Source organism: Ascaphus truei, chromosome 8, assembly GCF_040206685.1.
Source record: "Ascaphus truei isolate aAscTru1 chromosome 8, aAscTru1.hap1, whole genome shotgun sequence".
Classification (NCBI taxonomy): Eukaryota; Metazoa; Chordata; class Amphibia; order Anura; family Ascaphidae; genus Ascaphus; species Ascaphus truei.
In genome coordinates this window covers 75,808,883-75,816,226 of record NC_134490.1, presented here as the reverse complement: position 1 = coordinate 75,816,226, position 7,344 = coordinate 75,808,883, and the positions used below count along the sequence as shown (strand labels likewise).

The 7,344-nt window shown below is 42.5% G+C and overlaps 1 protein-coding gene across 2 annotated transcripts in view; it reads left to right on the top strand.

Moving 5' to 3' along the window:
* The first annotated feature begins 269 nt into the window (after positions 1-269).
* Positions 270-7,344, top strand: part of LOC142502007 (heparan sulfate glucosamine 3-O-sulfotransferase 1-like) — a 134,427-nt gene continuing 127,352 nt past the window's right edge. For both annotated transcript variants that reach the window (XM_075612714.1, XM_075612715.1), the window contains exon 1: positions 270-740. The gene's annotated coding sequence lies outside the window, so the exon portion shown is untranslated. The remainder of the gene's footprint in view (positions 741-7,344) is intronic.

Genomic DNA, 7,344 nt, shown 5'->3' with positions numbered 1-7,344 from the left:
TATATATATATATATAATATATACATAAGCATCTGATATTCAATCATATAAAATCTGCTTATAACATACTGTAGGTAAAAGACTACAATACACGTCTGGCCGTTGTTTCCCTGCAGTTTTCTAATGATATGTGTGCTTCTCTGGACCTACAACACACAGAACAAACAGGCAAACAGGGCGGGAAAATAGAACATGGCCAATAAGGAGACAATGCGCGTGGCCCAATCAGAAGAGCCTCCCTTCTCCAATCGCACATTGCAATACATCTCAACTCCAGACAAACTGGTTAACACTTCCAATTGCCCTGCAACAAACATATAGCACCTGGGTGCTGCTGCGCTGCTGATTACTGGCACTTGTGCTCCGCTCTGGCTTTTCTGTGCGCTTTGGAAGAAGCAGAGGAGATGCCCATAATAATGAACTCAGGACAAAGGGGAGCCTCGGCTGAACTGGCTTCTTTTGTGGTCCCCAGGTCTCTCCTCTCCCCCCTCTCTGTATTCGCCTACTTTGGTCACTGGGACTGATTAATTAATGATGATACGGCTGCTGTTGATGCAGTGGTGATCAGGAGCAGAGTGTGCCACAGGCTTCTCCAGCATTAACGCGGTGGGTGAGAGTGACTGAGCTCGCAGCCTTTGCGCTGCACCTGATCCGCTGCTGCCAGATTGCATCGCCTGCTTGGAAGCAGAGGGCACTTTCCTGCAGCAGAGCCCCGCTCCCTCTCCATGGCTCTGCCGGAGGTACAGTATTCCTATCCACCCAGAAGTACAGCCCGCTTACTTAATGCGGCAGGGGGGGTGGGGGAGGGGGGGTGTGACTCGTTATATCTCCCCACCTTGTATTTGTCATTATCTTTCAGAAAATGTTCATGACATACTGAAAGCCTTCCGCTGTGTAGGAATAAATACGCAGCAAGTGATTTTTTTTGTTATAGCTATGTTATGAATATACGTATCTATAAACTCACATGTGTTTATTTTTTGGGGTAATATATATTTTTCCATTTGTTTAACATGATATAAAAAGCCAGACATGATGTATTTAGTGTGAAGCTGTAAAAAGCAGGCTGACAAATGTCCCTGGGGTGATAGTTGCTTGGGTTACTCTAGCGTAAGAAAGATGTGGTGATGGGCAGCTGTCTGTGAGTGGTCCTGCTGCCTCCCATATGACCTGGTTCTTGTAGACAGCTGAGTCTTTTTTTTAGGTTGGGAGGTGATCTGTACTATTCCATTCTCTTATCATTAAGCAATATCATGTTGTTATACTGTATATCAAAGATGTTAAGCAGTGCAACCCAATTTTTGATCCCATCATCACCTATGTGAACTAATGTGATTTGTAACTGAGACTGTTAGAGGTGTGCATTTTACTGCATGGGAATACAGTGTTTTTTATCAACTTTATTCCGGAATGTATTCACTTTGGTGCACTGCAGGAGGGTGGGTATCATCATCATCATCATCATCAGACCCTCCAACATTTAAAGTATACAAATAAGTACCTTTTGTAGTTCCTCTTCTTGTGCTGGATGGAGGTACTTTAAAGCAATTCCTATGGAAGTCACTAACCCTATGCAGCATACCACACACAAAACACCTTCTGTTCTATACTCTAGGTACTGTATAGCTAATCTTACCGGACCCAAAAACATAGTGTACCTGCAAAATAGGTACCGCTGGATGGTATGCATCATGGTAGGGACCAAATTGCATCTTTCAGAGGGAGAGTATTTTGGTAACAAAAATTGTTTCCCATGGTTGTATTCATGGCAAGTTATTGGGATTGCTTTATTATATTTAAGTTTTTGTTCTGAATATATTTTAGGATTGTGTAAAGCATTTTCATAGGAACTAATAATGACGTTGAAAATGTGAATAAGCATATGAATTAAAGATACATCATGTTATAGTTACGGTACATGAGACTATACTGAAGATTTAGTTTCCTTTACATAACTGATATACACTATATTACAATTGTTTCTATTTTTTTTTTTCGGGAGGCTGTATGTCACTGTAAACTACAGTAAGCTTTCTGTGTCTTGATAGACGTGCAAAACAAAGCATTCAGTGATAAAGTAATTGTACAGTCATCTATGACTTTAGAAAATTCCTACGGTCCTTATTTAACTTTACATTGTGGAGCTAATTAGACTTTTCTGCAATTTATTCAGTAGATCTTTAGATATAATCGATCTCAATAAAATGATTATAAGAAATGGAACCCATTCTAGCAGAGTGGAGAAAGTGAGGCTCACAAGTGTCTGAATGGATTTCTATGTGATTGACAAAGAGCAGCCCACAGTTCTTGTGTAGCCCTCTGAGATATCTCAGCATTCTGATCATGTACATCTTTTCTTACTATGCATAAGCATTAGTATCATACTGTGTGATAATTCTGCCCACAAGAAAGAAGCAAACTGACCCGTTTGACACATGGGAAGTTTAAACTACGATAGTACCGATCGGGGCACTATCGCACGGACACACCCCTTTACTTCATCACGGGTTTCTGTGTGATCATGCCCTGATTGGCACTAGCATAGTTTAATGAATAACCTCCTTTCTAGTTTTACTGGAATAAAACAAGCGTCTTTCATTAACCTCCCAGCATGCCTTATTGTTTACCATGAAGTGGAGTTGACACATTCTCCTATAAACATGTTTGTGTTTATGTTTATTGTACTAGAAACATTAAAACAAGTCATATTTTGTACTTTGAGGCAATTAATTAAATTCATGGTAATTTTTTTAACATGCACTTAGAATATTCTATATTTGATACATTATAATATTGCATGGGGGGTCTGCTTTTTTTCCTTAATTATATAAAACAGCTGTGGCTGTTTAATAGTTGGTATATATGGTTGCTAACAGTATTAAAGGCTTTAACCTTGAATTGTAGTTGATTTAAATGTAGCTTCTAGCAATACATTTATTTCACATATTGAAATACGATTACTAGCTGATATATTATTTAGAGAAGATTGCAACATATAAAAGGTCCTATGGGCATACACAGGTCTAACATGATGATATAGAAAAGGGGTGGCCAAACTCAGTCACCAACAGGCCAGGTTTTAAGGATATCCCTGCTTCAGCACAGGTAGTGATTGAGTCACCTGTGCTGAAGCAGGACATCCTTATAACGTGGCCGGTTGTTGGCTCTTGACTTTGGCCGCCCCTGATATAGACAATATGATTGTTTTAGTTATTCTGCTAGACATTTCTCATTGCGATAAAAATGATGGACTACAGCATGTTAGTGTCCTCATTGCCCCTCATTTGATGTAGTTAATGCACGGATGTTATGCCATTGTTTGCTTGGTTACTTACTGTAGTGTCTTTGCTCTAATGATTTGTTTTTTTTTATTGAACACAGATATGACATTTCACCAGTTGTCCTCTGCAAGCTCAAAGTGACACCACGTGCATCCATCTGTGTATTTTCTCACCTTGACTGTGTCAACCTTTACTGTTCTAACTCTACTTCCTGGCGCTCTAACTACAACATGCCCACACTGTTATTATTCATTTTTGCAGTGCTTCCCTGCTCTTTTAGCTCTCCTTTTCCTCCCGCCTCCCTGATTGCCACCTTAATTGCATGAATTACAGTATATTCATGTCTCACCCTTTCTCATTCCCTTTTCTTTCTCTGTGCTCACACAATACAGTTGCTTAGACTTATTACCAACACCAACTTCCAAGCCCTAAACAGACTCTTATAAATCCCCCCACTTTCTCCCAGTCTGATCTCAGCCTTTGAACAGTCAGTACCTGCTCCCACCCTCTCCCATGCCTCCATTTACCTCATCCCTCCTTAAGGTTCCAACTCCTCTAATTTAATATCTTGTCCATGTCTCCTTCCCTCCCCTTCCTTGTACTCTGTGCAATCCTTACTCCATTTCCAACAAGCTGTGCTCGATCTTCTTTCATTGCCTTCACCTCTTTGCTTTAACAGCCAATTGGGGTTCTCAGTCTGACTCAACACTGGAAGTTGCAGTTTTCTATAGTGGCTTTTTTTTTTTGCTCCATACCCCTTGCCTCAATGTGCATGTATGATACTCTCCTCCCCTTTCAATGCCTATATCATGTCCTCCCTATTCCATCTGACCTCTCATTCTCCGCTTATAAAGCTCTCCCCTATCTCTGCAGCGGGCTATAATCTGCTAGTTACCTACCTCTGTATCCTATCCTTCCATTTTAGATTTTTAATCCTGCCTCTACCTAATCCACAACTCTCATTCCTCCACTTCCTCCATTGTCATATTGATTATAGCTATGCTTCCTGAGCCTTGCCTTCTTTCTCAATAACCACCACTTATCTTCAGTAATGGACTGCCTCGAGCATCAACAAAAAGAGGGCGATTATTGTGAACCGGTCTTTATTAGACGTGGTTGTCTATCTGCACAAAACACCATACTACACCTTTTCAGTCTTTCTCCTGCTATGCCTCCCATACCCCTTTTGAGACCAGAAATTCATGGGCTTCTCAGCTCTGCAGTCCACCTTGTATTCTAAACTCTATCTAACCTCTCTGCTTCTCCAGCTTTTATTCTAAATTCTAACCTCTCTGCTTCTCTGGCTGACAATCCTGTCAAAGCATGCAACTGTATTCTCTCCTTTTTTGTAGACTAGCATGTTATTTTCCTACTAGAGTATACTTATTCCTCAATTTTCACACAAACACTTGCTTCACCCTGAACTCATTCCTCTGAACGCCATTGCAGGTGAAATTAGGGGAACATTTTTGGAATATATTTCCCAAGTACAGAAAAATGTGACGTTAACTGACAGATTTTTATTCAGTGAATATTTTATGTCTTCAACAAAAGTATATGAATTCATAGCAGTATGACACTAGTTGCCATTGATTATGATTGGGTAGCTAAAAACTCAAAGCACATGAAACGTTTATATTATGAGAAGTTGAGAATGCTCTTAAAAAGTGATATGTTCTTGTCATTACATGTAAAAAAAAACATATATACCGTATATATTTCTCATATTGCTTTTGATGCTAATGAAATAGCAGCATGCCTAGTTACTCCAAACATATTTGAATTTCACTCATCTCCATACTATTTTAGGCATTAATTGCATCACAGATTTATGTGCAGTGATATTCTAATGGAAGATTAGCATATAAAAAAACATGGTATGTTAGAAAATGTCAGCAAAAAGTCTAAGTATGATGTCTACTTTCAAGGCATAAAAAGGAGCATAATGAGGGTGTGTATAGTATAAAATAAGTATGGTATAATCTAATTTATTAATAAAATAGCCATATATTAAAAACTCACATATAGTTTTGCAAATACCGGCACACCACTGTCCCAATTTCAAAGTACCTGTCTGACAAATGTTCAATTTCTAACAGTGAGTCCCAAAAGGAAACTTACATACACCGCTTCACCCAGTCTCTTGTAATACTGATACTCAGCAGCCTCGTGGAGATACTTGGTAGGCAGTGTCGGATTAAGGGCCGGGCTCTCGGGGTACTTGCCCGCGGCACCAACCGAAAAGGGGCACTACACGCTTGGACCACTGCGCCATCTTTAAATGCCCGAGCCCTGTGCAGCCAGGTACATGTCGAAGGACATTTAAAGATGGTGCGTTGGAGTGGCGGGCGTGCGCGGGACTCAGAGCAGCAGCAGCAAGCAACATTGAGGGTGCTTGGCCATACAGGACTTTGACGGAGTGGTGGTGCGGAACAGGGCACGCAGGACCTGTCCCGCACTGATTCTCCATCAATGTTTCACATGGCCAAGCGCCCTCGTCAATGTCCTTTGCTGCTGCCACTCCAAGTCCCGCTTCTGCCACTCTGATGCGCCATCTTTAAGTGTTCCTTGACATTGAAGAGGCTGCACAAGACTCAAACATTTAAAGAAAGCGCCGGGGTCAGAGCGCACGTCAAAGTCAAGAATGTTGTACTTCCTTATTTTCCGTCGACACTTTCAGTGTCTCAACAGCCAATTGGCAACTTGTTTACTTGGCAACGGGACGTCATGTGGTGTCGTTGTCATGGCAGCGCTTTGCCATATGACGTCACGATGCTGCATCACGAGGGGCGATACATGTTTAGCCTGCCCAGGGCGCTGTACTGTCTAGGTCTGGCACTGTTGGTAGGAGATATGGCAACGTGTGATTATTAGATGGCTACTATACGTGGCCATCTAATAGGAATATAGTTTTGAGCGCGGGAAATCATTGTTACGGGAGACCAGCACTTTTAATACCGGGATCACTAACACCAGACGGGGTTTATTCTGGCAAGCCAGCAGGCACCCAAAATACACAATATACGGTATACACTCACCAACTGGGGCCCTGGAGGGAAGACACTAGCCTCGACTAAGTGCAGGGGCCTGCTTCAGGTAGGCTCACCCTGGCCGCTTCCCGTCCTGGTATCTCAAAGTGCTATTCTCTCAATAGTAACTTTGAAAATCCTGCCACATGCATCAACGTCAAACTCCCTGTCCTGTCCATGGTACTCTGATCGGCAGCATTCCTTACATAGCCCTCGGTGGCTATATTTTCTATGGAGAAGGAGCAGTCAACCAGTCAGAGCACGGATTGAGATGGTGCAGCCAATCCCCAGCTGGGGGCTCACCTGGCTGCACCAGTCAAAGGAGGGGGCATGCTTAGGTGCTCAAGACCGCTCCGTGCTGACGAGGCTGCTGGCGAGCGGGACATCTGAACTGGCCAATGGAAATCGTGCATACGAGCTCCGTCTTGACAACATCTTCCCCTGGCCAGCCCCATACTTCCCGCTGGGTAGGCGCCACAGTTTCTGCGGGGAACAAAGGCTCTCCCTGCTGAGAGCCCATCCCTGGACCTGATTGTCCGCCCTTCCCCGCTCAGCAAATGTCGTGACACCTCGCCGCTCCCAGCCTGTCTCAAACCTGCATTTCTATGCAAGCAACTCAGCTAATCGAATCACTGAGACTGCCTCCATAGAAATTAACACACATAACCCACAATAATAGCCTGCTAGCTGGGGGAAAATACAGTTTTACTGGGAATAAAGTGCTTGTTATATATATAAATCTCCCGGTCCCTTTCCCCCCCCTCCCCCCAAATATATACATAATTATCCCCCTTCCATATCACACAGTGATGAGGCTCTTTTCTGTAAGGGGTCATAACACACAAATTGTACACACCAGGTGAGCGCACATAGGCGGCCAAATACACATGGTTTTAGGGGTAGCTAGCCAGGCTTCACCATTTATTATGTGAGACCAGCTACCCCTACCGTCACAATCATGCCAGAGAAATTCACTTTCTGGACCTTTTGTCTTGATATTTAAAATAAGCAAGTTCTTAGTAAAACTTTGAAAT